This window comes from Cydia amplana, chromosome 8 (assembly GCF_948474715.1).
Source record: "Cydia amplana chromosome 8, ilCydAmpl1.1, whole genome shotgun sequence".
Classification (NCBI taxonomy): domain Eukaryota; kingdom Metazoa; phylum Arthropoda; class Insecta; order Lepidoptera; family Tortricidae; genus Cydia; species Cydia amplana.
This window is the reverse complement of record NC_086076.1, coordinates 15,123,422-15,145,541: the sequence shown is the minus strand read 5'-3', so window position 1 is coordinate 15,145,541 and position 22,120 is coordinate 15,123,422.

The following is a 22,120-nucleotide window of genomic DNA, read 5'->3' as shown; positions in this document are numbered from 1 at the left end:
CCCATTATCCAATATTGATTCCACTATTTACAGGCTGTAATCTGTTAACAACTGAAACTGCTAGCATTCAATGATGGACGTGTTTTCAATATGCAATGTGTTGTAAAAGTCTTTGTTTGAGTTCTGCTCGGACTATTTAATTTTAAATATTCGTTGTGCACATATTATCAGATTGTATGTACTTAATAGTGTTTTTTGTTTCAGGTAACACAGACTCTTATTATTCTGTAAGTTTAATATAGACTTAATGTGATTTTTTTATAGTTGGGATTTGGGATGAAACCAATTAATCTGCTGCTGCTAAAGCTGGACCATCAATAAGCAAGCTTAAACTATACAGAGCTTTAAAATATTATTTTGAAAAAACTCATTAATTAGATTAGATATGCTATTTCTATTAAATAATACTGTAGAAATTCTTTACAATCCTAGTAAAACTATTTATAGGTACCTACAAAAACGAACTTAGTGTTTATGTTTAACCCTTAGAATACTCATTACTACGTATTACCCGGTCTCGTGCCGCCGACCCCTGACCGATTTATCAATGAGTCTGACTATTATAGGTATGGATGCGTATTTTTCTTGCCGTAGGACATGGAAGGTCTAGGGGGCGACCTACCCCAATGTCTGGGGCTGCAGGCACAGCCTCTATCGATTCACGTGCCATGCAATTTGCAATGTAAATGAGAGCTTATAAAAATGACACGCGTATCACGGAATTCAATGTCACTCATGCTAGATTAAGATTTCTTTATACATTATGTCATTAATAGATCTGATGAGATTTTGAAGTTTGTTTTAAGAATTAAAGTTTCTAATATACCTAATTATTAAAACGCAATCTAATACAAATAAAGTGTCATTCAATAGAACTTGCTAACTATGTAAACAACCCGCCATACTATAAATTGACACTGAATGTTAATTTACTAGTAACTTTAAGTAAGTTCTATTGAATGACACTTTACAATATTTATGTTGAATAGAAATGTTGATTGGCGCCATTTGAAATTGAACCTAACCAATTGACAAGCAATCAGAGCGTGAAAAGTTGTAGCGCGTTAAAGAAAATGCAGTTTTCCATCGTCGGAGGCTTGAGCGGTATCAAAACACTGAATCTTCCGGGGTGAACGGCCTGGGCCGCCGCGCCGTCCCACACTACTCGCGCCGCCCGGCGTCGGTCCCGCTCTTGCCCGCCACGGCGAATAAATCGCTCTGCGGCCGTGTGCGGGCAATGCGTTGTACTGTGCGAGTATTGGGTACAGCACAGTACAGGTCGTTGACATCCTAAACAATTTCCTTTAGGCTTCTAAACTGTAACTTTCCTCGTGTTTAGATTTGAGAGCTCTGATTGCCTGGTCGTCCAGATTAAAAAATTAATTTGCATTCATTTATTTTTAACTTCTCATTGCGGAGGTCTGTGTGTGTCCATGTGTTTTATCTAAGTGGGTCAGAGATTTTACTATGAGCAGGGTAGAAATGTAGATCTAAGTGTGAAAAATATTCGTAAATGCTCCAGATCGCAGGTGTTTGTGGCCCGAACCGAAGGTGAAGGCCATAAATATGCGATCTGGGGCTTTACGAATTACCGCCCGTGGTTTGTATAAAGTTTTACGTCTTGCCTTGGCCAGGAAGTGAGATTTTCTTCTCGTGTAGCGGGAAGAAAAACCCACTTACGGGCCTAGGGTGACGGAAAATATATTCATTTGATAGATAAATAAAATACATAATAGACACATAATAGATAAATAAAATAAATAAATAAATATTATAGATTATATATAAATTTGTAGAATTTAGAGTAAGTGCTTAGTATCACATTTTGCCAACTTGTAAAATTTTGGGCTAAAATGGGTTCAAAGTTTCAAGTCTCTAGCGACTTCAGAACATGCCAAAAGGAAGTTTGATAGTTGGCTGTTACCGAAACATGAAGCCACGCCGCCCCCGGCGAGATACATAAATTATATGACGCGGCTTCAAAGGATAGGAAAAGACACAACTCGAAATAAGTTTCCTAAGAGAAAAGTTCTCAGAAGCAATCGGGACGTACCTATTTCAATACGATAGCTTTGTTTAAGGTATTTGATTGCAAGGAGCACGTTGTGGGCTTGTGTCTTTCAAATATAAAAATGCATATGTTTTTCGGCGGAACGATTATTGATTCCATTTAGTGTAATGCTCGACGTAGGGCCTGTCTATACCCGTATCTGTGAAGCGCCGCTCCGCAGTGCAAACTCGATTTCCCCCTTCTTGGGGCAGGCTTCAATACTCATTCATGCCTTTTTCCCTCTCTTGCCGGAAGCGGGTGCATAGCGCGCTCCCTCTCCGCCGCTTCCGTGTTCATAGCAGCATACGCGCATGTACTAGACCTAGCCCAATGCAGCGAATTTTGCGTAGGGTCGTTGTCCTCTCCTATATCTATATCCCAACAACTAACCGGCCACCCCGACAGAGCTGGCGAAATTTTCTAATCTCGTCCCTTTTGTGAAATATTCCACAAAACACGTTTTCGCTTTTGACGCAAACTGTGCAATTTTCTTTGTCGGCACATTACGCAGGTAATTGCCAAATATAAATGACGCTACATCTATGAAGTAACAAAGCATTGTTCATATAACCTTCGTGTTTTATGGACGGTTGGGTTAATAAAGCAAGGGCCATTTGCACAAATTGCTTTAGCGAATTGAATAGGTTGTCTTAGAAATGAGTCGTTACAGACAATGAGGTTGATGACAAAAAGTGCAAAAAGTTAGACGTTTTGAAAAATACCAGCAACGCAATGGTATCCTTGGTTTTTAAGTAAAATTGCTTTAGTGTTAACCGAAATGTTTAATTACGGTTTTCTTATTTTATTTTCATGTCGGTTTTGTCGGTGACTTCTTCGAAGTACGTAGTATTTTTTTGAATACAGTATCTTTTACTGTTCAGCATGTTGCAACACTATTAACTTATTGACTTACTTTTAAATTAAATTAATTATAGAATGGAATAATTGGAAAATTATGCAACCATTGGGATTTAATTTAAAGAAAATATTTTTAACAGCCTTTAATAATTTCAACTTATGTCTCAAAAATATTTCACTCACGCAAATTCGTGACATGACGGACCCGTTATATCTAAATATGTAATATAATATAAGCCTTAAAATTTCATAACTGCAAAAGTTTAAGTCGACATAATGCCACATGTCAGGTTAGCGAATGCGCCAAAGACCGTTATTTTTCGCTTTTCCACGCGTCAGTTAGGTAAGCTATAATACTTAGTACCTACATAAAGCTCCAGCTCCAGTCTAGAATGTGCTAGGGTCAAAAGCCGCCTTGTGTGTCAGTGCTTAGTATTCCGTGAGCCGAGGCTCGAGCGGCTAACGGGACCGTGGTCTGCACCGGCGTTTACTTTCATCGATCGACCAAACCACATCGATGCCGATGGTATACTTTTCTTTGTTAGCTTTGGCTCTTACCGTCCTCGAAATATACACTGGCATGAAATTATACCTAATCTATATTTTACTGATTGCACACCATGTTAATTTTAAAGTCTTAGTTGTAAATAATTAGTGTTTTGTTTGGTACAAAAAGTATAAACGACGACATTATAAACATTAGAACGACATTAATGGAGGTATGAATTTTGAATCATAAATAGCTTTGGAGAGCAGTAATCACTGAAGTCGTAAAAAGCTGATTACCCACGGTTACCGGCTTATAAAAAATCAAAAGGACCCGGCAAGTGGTTGTAACACAGGTAGACGAAAACACCGCAGTCAAATAGAAAGGTCGCAATAGCCTATGGCTCCCCTATTCCGTTAATGCCTTTTGGAAGACAAAATGGAACGATATATCAAAGGCGGGACAACGGGCCTTTGTGAAGTGTACCGTTACGATAGATGCTCACTATCAACAAAGTGGAAATGTGGTCAAATCGCTTGTTTCTTATTAATCTTTGGAGCTTAAACTTAATCCCCGCATCTGTTTTGTCTACAAAAAATAACTATCGCGATGAATATAAATTTAAGCCGATAATTATTTCGGCTCGTATTTTGATCGGTAGCTTACTATGAGCATAACACAAATAAAACTAATCCTGTTTTAAGTTAGCCCTGCTATTAAAATTATAACAACCTGATTACGCTTTGGAATCTTTGTAATACAAATATTGTAAAACATAACTTACTAAATTCCGTCATCCTTTTTTGGTATTTTTAAGAATTTAGATTCATTCCAAAATATAACATAATTACTTAAATGGCACCGAATCTCGCAGTCCCTAAAATTCTCCCAAGTGTCTAGTCAACCTGTACATTTTTTTCCGAACAGGTAAATTCACCCATGGTTTAATGTTACGTATGCGGCCCTAATAGCTTCTCATACGGTATCTGGTCCCGTTAGGTTGTGTATAAAAGGGAAAAAAATAAATACAAGAGGGTGAAATCAGAGCGCAGCGGGATACACGCCGACGGTCTCGGCTTCCGTGTATTATGTAAGAGATAACAGAGCCTTAAATATTCATTCCATAATATTCCCATTACCATAATGAATATTATTAGTGCACCGGTAAATGTTTCGATAGTGATTTTTGTAGGAATTTATTATTATTCCGTACCCGATTAATAACCCCCGCTCTTGTTTCCTTGCCGCTAAATCGGTTAAACTTCGAATATGAATCACCAACGGTATTTTGTATAATGTCTCCCTGGTTGCATAATTGCAAAAAGCATTTTTCTGAATAATTTTACGTATGCGTGCTTTAGGATTCGATTAGAAAATAAAATAAATAATAAACGTAAAATGTAATCTCCTAATCTAAAATGTTCAAGCAAGATAGCCCTGATGATTTTCAGTTATATTATTAAAGTATATCTGCAGGAGTTCTTGTTCTATGATGCAGACACACATAACACTACAAACATTATAATGATCACTATAGTGAGCGTTTACTATTGTTTACGATTGCTTCATACCAAACCGCAGCTATTTGAATAAAATATGTGACCACTAGGTGACAAACAATGAATGAACGGTGCTTTACGCTCGTGGTAATGGTATACGGTGTGGCCGGAAGGCTGGCGGCAGCGGCATACTTACTGCTCATAATATTATAAATAATACGTATATGGCACGGCACGGCCCACTTCGCCAAGTCATCTAAATATGTACTTTGTGCTTCCTGTGGCTTTACTTTCATTGGCATGCTGATTGCATTTGGCCCTTATGGGTTGAGGCGTTTCAGACTCAAAGTCGAAGTTAGTTGCAGTCCCCGTAGGAATGGTGGATGGATGGATGGACAATGAAATTGATGCTCCGGTGCTAACTGAAGGCCCTATTATGAAACGAGATGGGGTTGACTGCTGATCTGCTTGTATGTGGCGTAGTGGAGTGAACATATGTCATGTATGTGGTTTATTCGTATTCGTATATGTATATCTCCAACTTCCGACTACGATATTGGTTTGGAGTAATAGTTCAGTGACAACTATCGTGTACAATTAAGCTTAATTGTACACCCTGTGTCTACACACAAATCGTCTAAATTTAAAATAGAATCCATCGTGTTTGTTATTGATCCCATTCACCCAAAGCCTCAGCCAACATCGACAACCTTATCCCAGAATAGAATGGTTACGTCGCAGCAAGTAATCCGAGCAAGAAAAAGATTATTACATAATGGGTGCGTGTGCGCTCGAGGCATGACACCACTGTACCGTTGTGGGAACAGGTTCCGCCCCCCTCCGCTCCACAGGGCGCCTCACCCCCCCGGGCGCCCACACGCGTGCCTGCTGACCGAGCATTTACTTTCTACCCATCAAGGACCTTCCCAACCATGTGAAGAAAGCTTTGATTTAAGCCATGACCTTGATTAGAACTGTATGTTGTTCTAATTTCGTGGCCTCATTTTCGGGAGGGCGTTCCGGATAAATGCTTTGAGATATCAGAGTAAATATTGGAGATAGTGCTTTCTTAAACTTGTAATAGTGCAACAATCTATTCAATAGTCTTATCAGGCGCCTTTATGTCATAAGTTGTAATTTAGTAGTGGCCTTATTATGTTATTAAAATGACGGGGACAACAATTCTAAGCCAATTACTGGTTTGCCGTAAAGGCATAAAGTTAGCTATCAATTACTGTAACCTACACTTAACTGTAGTCCCTGCCTACGACTCGCCATGGAAATGACAGAATTGTGACAGGCGGACTGACAAATGAATCAAGTCCTGCTTCAAAACAATAACATTAGAAGCAGAAAATGACATCAGCTAAAAAAACCCAAATGGGTCCTTTGATACGTCTCATTTTGATGGATGTCTGTGTCTCTGCTCATGTCAAATGCCTCAGCCACCTTGCCCTGTCAGTTGTTGATGAACACATCGCACGTATTCTCACTGCCTTTCAAAGAAACTCATTTAGTATGCAATTAGGTTTTGCATTATTTTATCAAAAGAAATACTGAGAGCCTGCTAAAGTACTTGCGTCACGAATTTTCAAGTCCAAGATGTAAATTGTTTAAAATTTAAGAGGTGTTGTAATTTTGATAATCGACTCTGAGGCCTGTGCTGTAAGAATGAAAATCGCACAGGCGAAAGCGGCGGGTAGCGGGGCCGCGGGCGCGAGCGCAGCGCGGGTCGATGACCGAGTTTTCACGAGTTTGACGGCCTGCTGTTATATCATCGGTCGTTGTCAGTGTCATTGCCGAAACCGCGGGCGGATGCGGGCATGCTAATTTATATCTTTTGCGATTTGCATTGGGCTCACTTTTGTTTGCTCCGGTTGTGCTACATTATGTGGTTAAGTTCTCTTTATCTGTGTGTAACGCGCATTTGAGTAAATAAGTTAAATCGCACATTTTACTTTATATTTCAGGCGCAATAAACAGGTTGAGTGCAGTCGAGAGCTGAATTTTAATGAGTTTGTTAACTTTGTTATGTTACGCGCTAATTATGGCACGTTGTTATAAAACACAAACTAGACTAGTATAAACTAGATGTAGGTATAACCAGGGAAGTTAGAGTGTGTTGTGTCTCTAATTAAGTATGACTTAAGAAAATTCATATTTTAATGCTTGCGATTTTGATTACTATGTAATTTTGTATGTATATGGAAATATCATTTATTATCATTGACATTTGTAACACAAACTTGTTTTCATGCAGTTTTGCGTGGAATTTGCTCTAGTTACTCTGTACGGTACTTGTCAGATAGATAAATTCTCTTGCGTGCAAATAATTAGTGTTTAACGTATGCCACTAAGAGTCAACAAGTGCCTACCTATTAAGAGTGCGCATATTTAGATCCGTGAAGAGTAGAGTTGGGTCATTATAATTAATAATATGTGTTTTTAGTAAACAGTTTCTTAGAAGTAGAGCCAGGTTTGTTTAGATGAAAATGTAAGAAGAAATGTACTTATAGTCATACTTGTTATTATTATTATGAATGTGAGTAAGTCGTGATTTAAAAGTATTTATGTTTAATAAAAGATAAAGATAAAGATAAAGATAAAGATAAAGATATTTATTTGCAAAATAATGAACAATGAATTGCCTCAGTGGAAACAAAATGCAGATGTAGGATCAGTAAAGGAATTCACGGAGACCCTGTATAAAAGTTCGTATATATCTAAGGGTGCAATCAATAACTTTGCCGACTACGTACGAGTATATGATAAATGATAATTGACAACTAATTTCGCGTCATAACTGCTAATGCTGATAACTTTGTCATTATCTACTTCTGTTTCTTTTGTTTTTTATAAAAAAAAGCTCTACGAAACATAAATACATATAAGTATCGAAGCAGGATCGGAGCCAGGCAGTGTAACATGTCCACGTTGTGTTATTATTGTGAAAAAAAAATATAAAGGTATCAAATAAAGTCTAGAATACGAGAAAATATGTATTAGGTAGTCAATAAGTCATAGGATGACTTATTGACTACCTAATACATATTTTATAAGTTAGAGACCTTGATAATCACATACAGTCAAGTTCAGTTACATTAACGAAAATGGCGCGAAATCTCACTCCGTGTGGACTCGTCCTTTGATTACATGGAACTTTTTTACATAATACCTTTTTGCGACGACACCGCGTTGCGTAAGCTTCATGCGCTCACCTTGAGCGCGGCCAGGGGTTCAAGGCTCTGTTTTTGCACATAGCGACGGCCCAAATAACAATAGTGTATGTGTGAGTGTGTGTATAGATCGCAAGATATTATGGTAATTTGGGTGTCTATTTTAGGAAAAATATCAGCAGAGGATATTAAGTTACCGGCAAATTTGACTTATCACTATAGTTACTACCATCAACTATCCATAAGTAGTAGTATCCTGCTGAAAACCACCTAAATCTGCTGACAATGATCTAAATTTTTGACTGCGATGACATGATATATACTTACCCAGTTAGCGCCATGAAGAGAACTAGATGGAAATGTATTCAGTATTCTGCTTCGTTTTCTTACCTCCGGCATATTTACAATTCTCGGTGGCAATGTAGAAGAGATGAGAGAAAATTTACAAAAACCGAAAAAAAAAATTGGAATAAATTAATTAAAATTATTCTTACGCAATTATTTTGGTTTTTGTAAATACATTTTGAACCAGCTTTAGATGTTTGTCATTGCACATTAAATACATCGGTCCAATAGAAAGATAAACAAAATTAATAACAAACATCCAGGCCAGTGTTGTTAGCCAGTGATCTTGCGGGAAAGATGCGCGTTGATGTCTTTTAACTGTCTAAGACAGTGGTTCCTAACCTTTTCAGTCCGGTCACCCCTATGACTAACTAGGGAACCTGATTTTACCCCTCCTCCCAATGGTAATAAAAAATAAAACGTGTACGTTTGTTGTATTGTTATATTATGTTAGCTTATTACCCCCGTAAAATACCAGTTTTACACCCACGGGGGTAATTACCACCAGGTTGGGAACCACTGGTCTAAGACAATCCCTGTGTCCTTCGCATATAGGTAAACAAAATGTGTACTAACCATATGCGCCAAAAATCCAAAAGCAGCAACGCCGAAAAATCCAAAATGGAAAAATCCCGGCTTTTCACAAATAATATCACTTAAAAATATCCACCTCACAAGAACGTCACTTAAAATTATAATTAAAAAATATAAGTCTTTTCTTGAGATCTATGTTGCTAGCAGTCTAGTGTGGTGTGTTAGTCCATGTCGCCGGCGCGGCGTGACGGGCCGAGAGTGCCGGGATACTGATAAAACATCGCGTTCATGGTCGGAGGCTTCCTGCGACTGAGCAGCGGCCATGTGCGGCGCGCGCGCCGATACCTGCGGCCTGCGGCTCTTCCGCGATCGGGTGAATGAACGCGAGACAGGGACGCCCCATAAGCTTTGTCTTGCTCCAACACCACAGCCATGGTGGTTGCTAGGAATTGCCTAGGCGAGCCCTGGAACAAACAAAAAAATTTGGAGTCTGATTTTTTTTGTTTTTTTTTTTTTGGGTTCTCGCGGCTATGACAATAGTTGAGACTGCCAGAAAGATTTGCGAATCCTACTTATGTCAGTTTAGTAGCGGTAGCCAATCTCCTTGTATGTGTAGAGGTACGTAGATAGAAAATTAATTGTTTGTGATCTTTGATGGGACTCTAAGTGTTTAATGATATGTATAAGGTACGGCTTTAGAGGGTTGTGGTCTTTTTCACAGTAGGACATATGATAAGAGAAAAAACTGATAAATGGGCCAGGAAGATAACAGAATGGTACCCAATAGGTTGTGAAAGAAACCAGGGCGGCCAATGGAAACGCTGGAAAGATGACATCAAAAAATGGCCGGCCCAGGATGGAATAGACTTGCAAGAGACAGGGAGAAATGGCAATCTTTAGAGGAGGCCTTTGTCGAAAGACAAGCTTTTGTTACAAAACCCAATCGTCGGAAAATAAATACCTAACATTGTCACCACTATAGAGCAGCAATAAAAGGCTTATTTATTATTTATTTATTTATTTTATAAGGTACGGCTAGTGTTGTCTAATATTTCCCGTCCCTTATACATGTCATGGTTAATTAAACTCAAGTTTACCCTGGTATAACTAGTATTACCCAGCCTTTTGGGTAAAGTCTGAAAATTTAAACAATATTAATCTGTATTAGGCGTTACCCGTACACCTCCAGGTCTACCCAACACTGGCTGGGTAATGTTAGTTGTTGCATCGTCACTTCTGACATTACCCTCCCAGTGTTGGCTAGACCTAGATGTATAGGTACGGGTAAACGCCGAATACAAATTAAAGTTGATTTAATTTTCAGGCTTTACCCAATAAGCTTGGTAATACTAGGTATACTTACCCAGGTAAACTTAAGTTTACTTAACCTTCTAGTGAGGTGCAGGGGGGCCATTTCGACTGCGGGTTAATTCCAACTAATCGAAATATCTGCCATGTTTTACATTATTCACTAGAGTGCCACATATGTCCAGATAGTGAAAAATATGTGTTGTGTGTGTGTGTGTAACTCTAAGTTAATAATGTAAAACATGGAAGATATTTCGATTAGTTTAAATTATCCCGCAGTCTAAATTGCCCCCCCCCTGCACTTATTACTCGTAACATTTTAGTCATTTAAGTCCCTCTTAAGTCACTTAAGTGGCTTCTGCAGCCTACGGGCGATAGCAATTCTAGTGGAGTTTACACGCGCGTTGCTAACCGTTTACGAATACAAGTTTCAATTCAGATTAAGGTACAAATACAGGTACCACATAGCCAACATGCATCCTTTGGCTCCTTTGGTGCACTGGAAATCATACTCACCATCAGGGACACAATACAATACAATACAATACTCAGGCACACAATACCATATATCTAAAGAGTAACTATGTAGCAGTTCTATTATGGTTGTGGTGTTCTGTAAGATACATTTAATTACCTACATTTATATCGGCCATATTGGATGAATTTAAAAATCTTCCAATACCTGCCCCATTTGTATGCTCGCCTTTCCAGGATATTTGATTTCGATGGTCCCGTTAATAGGTTATACTAAAGTCAGTATAGCCAACTGTTTGTTGAGATTGATTTTTAATTAACAAAGTACTAGGTTCTTGTCACAAAATGTGTGTTTACGATTACACATCTGCCAAAACAGCGAAACTTGCTCAAGTAAGAACGCCTCCATTCGATAATATCTGGTAGATTTTGCTACAAATACCGTCCTAAGTACTTGAGCCGTTCGAAAGCCCTTTACAGTTATGTTACGCTTGCATAAAGGCACATAAATGTAGGACTGGACAAAAAACAGAAAATATTATACCATGATCAATCGCGACCATAATCGTAGTCCTTGATCGAGAGATTTGCTCTACCTGCTGAGCCTTGTTTTTTTTCAAAGGGTGCCCATTATAATACACATAAGTAAAAAATCTAACGGTCCTTCATCCACCCAAACACATATTGCAGCGTAAAAAAACACAAAGACAGAAACTATTACGTTTCCTGTGACAAAAGTATGTGCGATTGTTCAGAAACTCAAAGGGAACAGTAACTTTACTGTTAGAGACAAATGCGAAAACCAAAGGGCGTTTGGTGTGCGACTAAAGGCTGAAATTAACTTTAATAAATCTATAACATTGGGGTAAAGTTGAAAAGACCTTTAGAGGCAAATTGTAATTAGGCTAAAATGGTCCAATATTTCTTATAGTTCAGATTTTTTTCTTATATTTAATTACAAATTAGAAAGAGTAGGTAGAACAATGAAACTATGTAGGTATTCACTTTTTTTAAATACTTGTATAATTTGGATAATAAGAAAACAAATCGAGATAATTATATTGAATACGCCTGAAAATATTAGTTTATTCATGTTATTAAAATATGACATCACATAGGTACTGCTAGCATCTGGATTCGAAATTAAAAATCATAAACCGCCCAATTTCTTTTCAAATTGAAGGATTGTTAATGTACAAGTGCCCGCATTTTTGTCCCTCCCGCATGAATTAAACAGTCAAAGACCATTTACAACCTTAAGAAAGAGTTTTATTGTGCAGTAGCCGAACTATAAAAGAAAGGGGTAGCCCTATTATCATACTTTGTCCTGATTTATTTAAAAAGAAAGCGAGTGACCACCCCTGGGTGTAAAATTTGTAATGAAATTATGCCATGCTTCGTGTAAATGGACCGAGTGACTTGTAATGATTTATGGCTTCGGTTCTTTCGGTAGCTAGCTTCTTCTTTTTTCTCCATAAATTAACTACTTATCCTATTGTTTGAGTGATGGGATATAGATCGGATAAAAAAAGATTAACGCGCTCGGCGCGTTTTGGACTTAGATGGATTTGTTTCGGCCGAGATGAATAGCCAAGGCCGTCGGTCGTAATCTTGTTAATTAATAACAAATTAAGACTTAAGCAAATGCTTTGTTCAAAAACAATTATTTGGAATTTTTCCTTCTAATTCTGTCTATATTGAAACCCTATGCGCTATACCGCATGGCATAATGAATGCTTTCTGAATACATTTCATTAGCTAAAATTAATTAATAAATCAATTTTATAGAATGATCTTACACAAATCGACTTAGTCCCATAGTGAGCTCAAAAACGCTTGCGTTGTTGGCCTACTAGACAGCGATATATATAGAAACACTTATAGGTATACATAGAAAACACCCATATTAGGAAGAAATATTACCGGGTTTCATTACAAAATTATATTAAATATGGCGTTTTCTAAAATAAATATTAAAAACCCGATTCTCCCAGATCCTGGTGTTTTTGGGTTCTTTCAACTCAGAATTCACTAGCATATTCAATCCTGATGATAAAAAAAATTGTCCCAAAATTTTGTATGAAAATTGTACATTCCACTAAGTACGTCACGTTACATACAAGTGAAGACTTTTCTCATACTAAAAACGTGACGTAATGGAATGGAGAGTGCTGTCGATTCTGAGTAGAATGAGCCCAAGAATGTCCAGATCGGTTGGTTTGTGTGTTGTCAAACAAAAATAATAAGTTTGAAAAGATGATATATTTCCACTCATTTATGTTATTCTGTGTATATTACAATGATGTCAAGTTTGTTGTCTCGTTGATTGACGACGTCATATTTCGTCTTATAAAATTGGTAATAGGCCTAAATTTTTTTTCATGGTAAACCAAAAACCGAAGAAGCGGTGGTGGCCGAGTGGATATGACGCCCGACTTTCAATCCAGAGGTCACGGGTTCAAATCCTGGCTCGTACCAATGAGTTTTTCGGAACTTATGTACGAAATATCATTTGATATTTACCACTAGCTTTTCGGTGAAGGAAAACATCGTAAGGAAACCTGCATACATCTGCGAAGAAATTCAAAGGTGTATGTGAAGTTCCCAATCCGCATTGGGCTTGCGTGGGGACTATAGCCCAAACCCTCTCGCGCATGAGAGTCTTTCGCTTGCTCGGGTATCAATATTGGCACGAGCGGTTAAACAACAACTATGCCGCCTTGTAAAACAAATAACTATAGAGTCATCGGTCTTATCTTATTTATTTATTTATTACTCAAATAAGTGACACAGCATTACAGTAAAACCAAGACACTGTGAAACTACAAAACAAGAATACAAGAAAAACAAATGACAAATTAAATGTTAGATTTGTGCGACGACATAACAGCGTGGCTCCGTTGCGTCGTCTGACTTGGTGTAGGATTCGGCAGGATTATGAATCTTTTCGCGTCGATTTCAAAATCTATTGCGTCTAATTTCTAATGCGAGCTGTGTATGTATATGTAGAGCTAGACAAAAAAGGAGTGAACATCCAAACTGGTCAGTCGCTCCCCTCCACAGGACGCGATCAGCGATTTGGGATCAACGTCCTCGACCTTGAAACTAGATGAACTTATGTAACCGTCGCCGCCCGAGGGCCGAAGCCTTCTTCCACCGAAATTATACCTCAGGTTTTTGCGCACCCGCCGCTACGGCCACGCCGCCTCGACAGAGATAAACTTGTGCAAAAATCTAACGCTCAGTCGTCGCTTTAGATTCGTTTGAATGATAGGTATTTTAATAATTATTCTGAACCTTTGTAGCCTATGAAGAAACAAGTAAAGTAAAACTAATTGAAAATTGCATACATTAGTAATACTTACTGTACCTACTTATATGCACTTATTATTATGTTCCACGTTATCGTCATCTAATCTTAAATCTGTAAAAATTACTTAGTGTAAGGCCTGAGTGAACGCTCGGAGCAGAGCGTTCGGCGGGGCGTGCAACAAATGCAAGCGTATAGGAGCGACCTTATTAGTGCACACTGCCCAAATTACTTGTGAGCCCGACGCCACGCTGCACGCCCCGCCGAACGCTCCGCTTCGAGCGTCCACTCAGGCCTTACACTTACACTTAAGCAAACAAAATAGGTAAGTAGATGGAATCAAAACTGTATATCTTTGAATGACAAGTAAGCTTCTGTACACTTTCTTTATTACAACATCGCCGCCCTACGTTGAATATGTTAATAAAATTGAATATATGATATGCATGCACTATTTACAACAACAAGGACAGTGAATTTGTTGGACTGGTTAATAAAAACAATAAACGTTTATAGTAAGGTTCTTGAAATAAAGTGTAGTTAATAATAGTACATTAGTATATTACGATACAAGTGCGGAAAGTAGGAAATTCGCAACGAGTGTCAATAAATTTTAAACCAACACGAGTTGCGAATCACCTAATTCGCAACTATGTGCAACGTTTTACAGTACATATGGCCCTTTCAATTTTAAGTTGCTTGTATTAAATAGGTGCAAAGAGAGCTGTCATCGTCATGGTGGATTTTTTAACAACGAACGTAACAAAGGACAAAGTTAGGAGAAAGTTTTTTTTTCTAATGAGACAAAAAGTTAATTTCTTTCGTATGAAAATATCTCGAGCAAGTATTCCCAGTAGCAAACGCAGCGTGATGGGTGCCGCCACTGGGCCTTGCATTTAGAAAGCGTATTTGTCTGCAGTAATGTGAATTATTCAGTGTTTCTAGGAACTGTTCAATGCATGACAGTTTCCCTTATATCACAGTATAAATAGTTGAAGAACTGTATATAATCAATATTAAGTACGACACATGAACACTGGGGTGATGCAACTCGCAGATGCTGCATTCATTTTAAAGTATGATCCGTCATTTTGGTAAGCAATACGGTCTATTTTCTAGTAGAAAATGCCTAAGCAAAGGAGCTATTTCCAGTCCCTTCTGCGTTAAGCACTAAAGGCGCTTGATCTCAGAAAACAGAATTATTCAACGTTACATATTCGCAACAATATGACGTTTAACGTGGCACTTTCTCGTCCTTTTCTATTTTAAACAATACACCACATTACGCAGAAAATCACAGCGGTTATACAATATAATACTTATTATCATTCACATTCAAAGATGATGTAAACCAAGTTTGAAGAGGTGCCGACTAAATTATAGAGTGCGAGAAATTGTTTATTATACTACGCCTTTGTTTATTTTTTTTACATCATGTAGGTACCCTGATGACCAGGTAATATTAAAAAATATAGCTACTTGGTTCGAATAAATCTAGTAGCGTCAAGTTGGCAGGATGATGTCATAGCCAAAAGCAAGGCTGCACAAAAAAGCTATTGTGTGCGATCGTGAGACCATCTAGCCTAGGTGAGGTGGAAGAACGTTGAACTCTTTCGAGAGCCACAAAGTCAATGCCTGCTATTAGCAAATTTCAACGACGCAAATATTTTATAACTCCTTAGCATGTGTATAAGTTAATGCTCTGCTCAATAGCTCTGTCACTGTCTTACATATCAAAGCGGATGTGAGTTGTAAAGAGATAAAATATCACGAGAGGTTTATGACGAAGGTTACATAGAAGTTAAAAATTACTGGTTATATTATTTATTAGATAATAGTTTAGCCCACGTAGATAGTTGCGTGGGCTTGTCGTACATTATCCATTGTTCATAGAGCAGAATAAATGTTCAGAAACAGTTCATTAGTGACTATAATTCAGATGTCCCGTCACTAATACCTATATATTGATGGTTACTTATTTGTATTGGTACTTGTTGCAGAGGCCAATAGCCACCTTTTTTTACGTACTCATAATTGTGGTTTAAACATAATATACGTACATTTGGGAAATTTTCTTGTTGGATGTATCTTAAATATGTTGCAACTCTACATATATTAAATATGCAATTTGATTAAGTTTCAGTAGGTTTTGTTGATTGTAAATGTTACTTTATTCGTGAAACTCGTCGTGACTCGTATTTTTTAGTGGTTTTAGTTTCGTATAAAAGTACCTAGCGGTTTTTATAAATAATATGTTGACTTTAGTGCAACTGCGCAGCGACGCCATTTTCAATATTAGTGCTGACAGACGCCGACGCTCAAAAGACGCTAGTGTGGGATGGGTTTAAGAATTTAGACAGGGTGCCTTAAACAATAAAATAATGTCATTCATCTATCTTATTTATTTTTCGATTTACTATGAGTTATATTTACTTCAAGACTTTAAAAAACAGCCATTCACAATAAGCAGCACCTAAAAACCTTATATTTTTATTAACATTATACTGTTTATAAAATGATAAATAGCACACACGGAGAGAACCACTATGGCTATTTTTAGTGTTCTGTACAAAACTTTGTTCACGGAACACTTATTGTAATATTATATACGCTTTGTATGAATGATTTTACATTACCTTTATTAGTACTGAAAGATTCCTCACAGTGGTGTAAAGAATATTTAAGGTACATGAATAGAGCCGGAGTAGCTAATAACTTTCGGACCAACCAACCAACGGACGACATTTTCAGGGGCTCAATATTAAGAAGGAAGTAATGTGGTTACGTTATAGGTAGCCATGTTAACAGCCGCATAGCTAAGAGCCCGTACCATGAGTCATTGACTGTGTCAAAACTGACATAAACGCTTTCGAGAACGTAATTTACTTTCTATAGGTACATCTTGCTTGCCCTAATATGCGAGTACGAGCGAGATGCATAGAAACTAAATTACGTTCTCGATGGCGTTTATGTCAGTGTGAAACTGGTGGTAGTGGTACAGTTGGTAGTCTCTGCCCGCAGGATTGGATATTTGTTCCTGAGTTTTTATCTATTAGATAATATTTTTATACATGTAAATATCGTGGTTTATTAGTTTTAATACACAACACAAATATAATATTTCCTCAAGGAAGTTAGGTCGAACGGAATAGACTTAATGTCATATCATAACATGTTATCCTCCAGTTAACCTTTACTGATATAGTAAATAAAAAGTAACTCCGTATTACCTACCATTACAAACATTGCCTGGCTTGAAAAAGCATCGATTCTCTGACCAAACATCTGCCTATATCTGACTCGGAATAATGGAAAGAAGGAGATTTATTACTAAGTTGAATTTTGATATTAAACAACCTGTTTCATAGAAAATCAGCCAAACAAAATTAAGTAACAGTATGGTAGGAAATGTTGAGAAAGTGTACGCTATAATAATATATTTTTTATGATTTTGAAACATGTTCACATTTCTATCTATTATTTCGATTTAAATCGGAGTATTTCTTCCCATCCACAAATTAAAATACAGGACTCGACTTGTACCTTATTTAAAACACAAATAAGTGCCATGTTTTTAACCATATTTTTTTTCATTGGGATATTGTATCCAAAACCCAAAACTGTTAAAAGCAACTACTCGTAATAGGGAAATATCGATTGTCGTAGCAAAAAACACGTAATCGCGAAGACTTTTAGATAAGGTGCCTGCGCCCGCATGGGTTAGACTGTTGATATGTAAAGCGCGGTACTTATACTTATAACCCAGGCCTAAAGGTGGCGGTGGTGTGCGACTTTCATACCGAAGATTGCGGGTGCGAACCCCGGCTCGTACCTACCAATAACTTTCTTGGAACTTATGCAAGAAATACCATTGTATTATAAATAGAAATACCATACCTACTAAAACGTTCGTTTTACCATAAATAAACACATCGCAAGGAAATAGGACTCATCCAAATAAGGCTTATTAGTTTCTCCTACGGGTTGGAAGATCAAATGACAGTCGCTTCTGTAATAAGCGCTGTTGCTGCAGCAGCTGCTGCTGTGCCTTCGTTAATTCTTGGGATTAGGTGATTAGCTGATTAGGTTGCCAAAGCGGATCCCAGATTTCTTTAGGTTGCAAATAAGCAGGAAAGCGCTAAGATGCAGGAGTACTACCAGAGACTGATAGATACAACTTGTACAAAAATAACTGAATCTAGACCACCTAATGTTGCCAGTTTAAGAAAAAAGTTGATGTAAGGAAATCATTATAGGTTTCATTTAGATTTTTACTGTCAGGCTGTTTCAGTGATATCTTTATCAGGAATATCACAACCAGTGTGTCAATTTCAGATCAAATCCATAGATTTCAGAACAAGAAAGGAAAAAAAAAAATCAGAATCAGGAAATGTAAGCAGGGAACTGAATAACATCTGTAAAACAGGAATAATAGCTTTTTAAGTAATCCGTTGATTTCCTACAGTACTGGCACTTAAAGCTAAAATGTTACAAACACCAACAAAGCAGAATAGTGACGAAGAAAATTGTCGGTGGTATCGCCTACTTTTCCACCGTCGACCGAGCGTTCGGAGAGCGTTTCGCCAGCGGCAGACGGGCGGCTGCAGCGCCGCGGTGCGTCGAGTCAAGGTAAGTGTGCCGACGGCCGGGTGTGACCCAGTGTGGCTCCCCCACCCTGCTGCGTTCTGCACTCGCGAAAGTTCAACGAACTTGCAGCAGAATTCTTACAGGCATACGCGACTGTTACATTACCGGAAAGTTGCTGCAATCGGCCGCCGCAGCCTCGCGCCTTGCGCCGAATAAAGGGCGCATGAACAGATCTTTTTAAGGCGTGCACTTTACATACCATGATGTAAAAATGAATTATTTATAAATAGTGTACATAAAGTCTGTATAAATATTTATCTGTATATCTGTATTTTGTGTTATTACATTACCTACTAGACCATATCGATGTATCTGTTTATTGGTTTTATACCTATACTCCCACCAGTATCAGGTAAATCTAGGATAACTTCTTTAAAGCGAGTTTCTCTTTATTAAACATAATAAAGCCCTGGTTCTCAAACCTCAACAAAAAGATACTTTGAGTGCCTAGTCTCGATTGTAAATGTTTACCCTAAAATTAAAAGATTATATCCTTAAATAAATCATTCTTATTCTTATTCTTATTCTTAATAATATTTTTATAATTACTTATACATATATATGTATTCTAATAAAGGACTCATACTACTTACTATTAATTACATAGGTACTAGGTACCTATTTCCTTGTTAAGTAGGTACTTATCAAAATAATGCATTACTAATTTATAGGTATTATTTATAGGGTTGTCTATTAAATAAAAGAGTACAATAATTTCTATATTATTTCTCTAGCACCTAAATGAAAATTGACAAAAGTTAATTAACATTTATTCTGAACTATTTTACTAAACGTTATTTTCCTGTTAAATTTCGCTAGTAACGCTGTGAGTCGTATTGTAAACAACATGAGTAAGAGTGAAGGAAAAGAAAGGGGTTTGGCCAAACCCAAAGTCAGAATTATATGTTAATTTAGTTTATTATGTCACAGCGCGGCGGTGATTCACCCAAGCAATTCACAGAATATCTTGGGTCGCCTGTGAGCACACACTAGTATTTCTTTACCTCGAGGTTTGTAGTGGCTATTCGTGCTCGCAGGTCAGGCTTAAAGTGGATGATTTTTGGTAAAGTGTGCCATAAGTGCTGAGAATTACCAGCTCAGCAGCGTCCGCGCAGCGACGCGAGCGCGGCCTGCGTGCGTACCGTTACCCGCCTATTACTTTCTACGAAAATTCATTTCTCTGAATAAGGAATTGGTTGGACAGTGCCAGTACTATTGAAAAACGTAAGAAATCTAGGGTATATTTTTTTCATTGCCATCTAGGGGTCGTAGTGGTCGTTGTATCTGCAATATGCAAGCTCTAGTGTGCAGATTTATAACCGGTTAAATTTAAACATAATTCATTGAGCAATTTTACGGTTTAGACTCACTTGTTTTAAGTCACTCGCGCGACATGTTTCGGAGAGCCTAGGTCTCCTTTCTCAAGCACTAACAGTGCGCGAGCGACTTAAAACAAGTGAGTCTAAACCGTAAAATTATAAAATGTTAGTATGTCTCACAACAGTTTAAATTCGGAAATATAATTCAGTTCAACACAATCCAGGTCTTCCTGATATTTTACGCTGAACGTTGCCTAAGCTGTCCAATACACTTTATCGTCAGGATTAAACCTGAATTACGGAGTAAATAGCCATTACAGCCAAAAATTGTCAGTTTAAATAGCTACAGGTACTGAGAAATGGATCACCTAAGATGCGTAGTTCTTGCCTATTAATTGCTCAGATGCATTTTTGTTTCTCGTAATGTAAGTAACATTACATTTAAATACATAGTTTTGTGTTATACAAACTGTAACACTAAAGTATGTAGTTATTATGCATGTTGTTTAATATTTACTTAAAAAGTACAAGATAACTAGGTACCTACTATATGTTTGTTGATTGTGGACATAATGAGATAATGACACAGATCACTGGCCGTGTTCTGTAAAGAACCTTTTCGCAAATTTCCCTTTACGTCCTCTACATTTGTGCCATTCTCGAACAAAAGGGTACTTATTGTCGGTAGTCAGTAAGGCGCTATTTCCATATATAGTTGTAATTAGACGGTACCTGGGATGGTAAAAATGGTGCCTTTTTGTTGAAAACGTCACACTTGTTTAGTCAAGATTCTATATGTTCAATTCATGTGGTCTAGTATTGAAGTCATTGGGCGATCTATGCACAGGCGGTGCGTCAGCACACTCACTATCCAAATAGGATTCATGTTTATTAAGTAATCGCCAATACCAGTATTTCTGATCCGTCGTGACAAATAAAGCTAATGTTCAGACATTAGGTTTATTTGTCAGATTCAAGCTTAAGAAAATGTGACTGAAATGTCAGGGTCAAAAATCCGATAGTTAAATGATTGATACAAAAAAAATTGGATCTATTTTAATCTCTATTCTGTTCCGAGGCCAGTCAATCATGTACCTTATTACACAAAATAGCGCTAAGTTTCAATCATGACTGTTTTTTTTAAATGAACCTGGGCTAAGATGGCCGGCTCTTTATCATTTGTCACCATGGCTGTCACGTTCTAACAAATATATAAGTGCAAAAGTGACGCATGGCATGACAGGTGATAAAAATGCGACCATGATAGCTGGTCTGGAATGTTTCACGGTATAATTAAATTCAACACAGGAAACAAGAAACAAAAACCTACCCACCTAATGTAGCGTTACTCCCACAGTGGTTGGTTAGTTGTTGTCGACATTCCTTCAAAATTATGATTCCGTTTGCAATAAAATTATGTAAAGTACCCCTTGTACCTATAATCAATTAGCTACAGAGATGTTGGAAAACGTTTACAAATAAAATTATGTGGAGTGTGTTCAGGTATTTCTGCAGCTATTATGCATTTTACGCGCTATGGAAAATACGTCACCGTTAGCCGCTCAAGGGTTAAGGCGGTTATACAATCGGCATTGATTTGCTAATATCAATATAAATATTGACGTTATTTTAATCTGTACGTATTATTGCGCGGCTAGGCAGCGGCGAGAGCGGTGGGCGGCGGTAACGGATCGGGGCCGATGAACGAGGCTGGCCTTATTCCTGAACCATCGCGAGCGAGAAACGTACTTTCATTGTCACCTCACTAGAAACACTTATTCCAGCATCTCACGCGGTTCTCACCCGGAACCGTATGGTTGGGAAAAAGTCGGGCTTATCAGGCCATGCACTTTCTTGATGCGGTTCATAGATTCGTGACAATAACTTGTCATTATAGTACGGGAAAGTTGTTTATTACTCTACCCTCTACTAGTTATTTCCGAATAATATTAAGAAGTAATCGTATTCCTGCTTAAGAATTACACTTGTTTCCTAATGGTGCGAATAAAAATCCATGAGTTTCCTCGTGACATGATTATGATAAAGGGTTACATCGTGTCATGTACTCTGATTACCTTTTTCTAGAATTGGCATATGAAATACTCGATTTTTT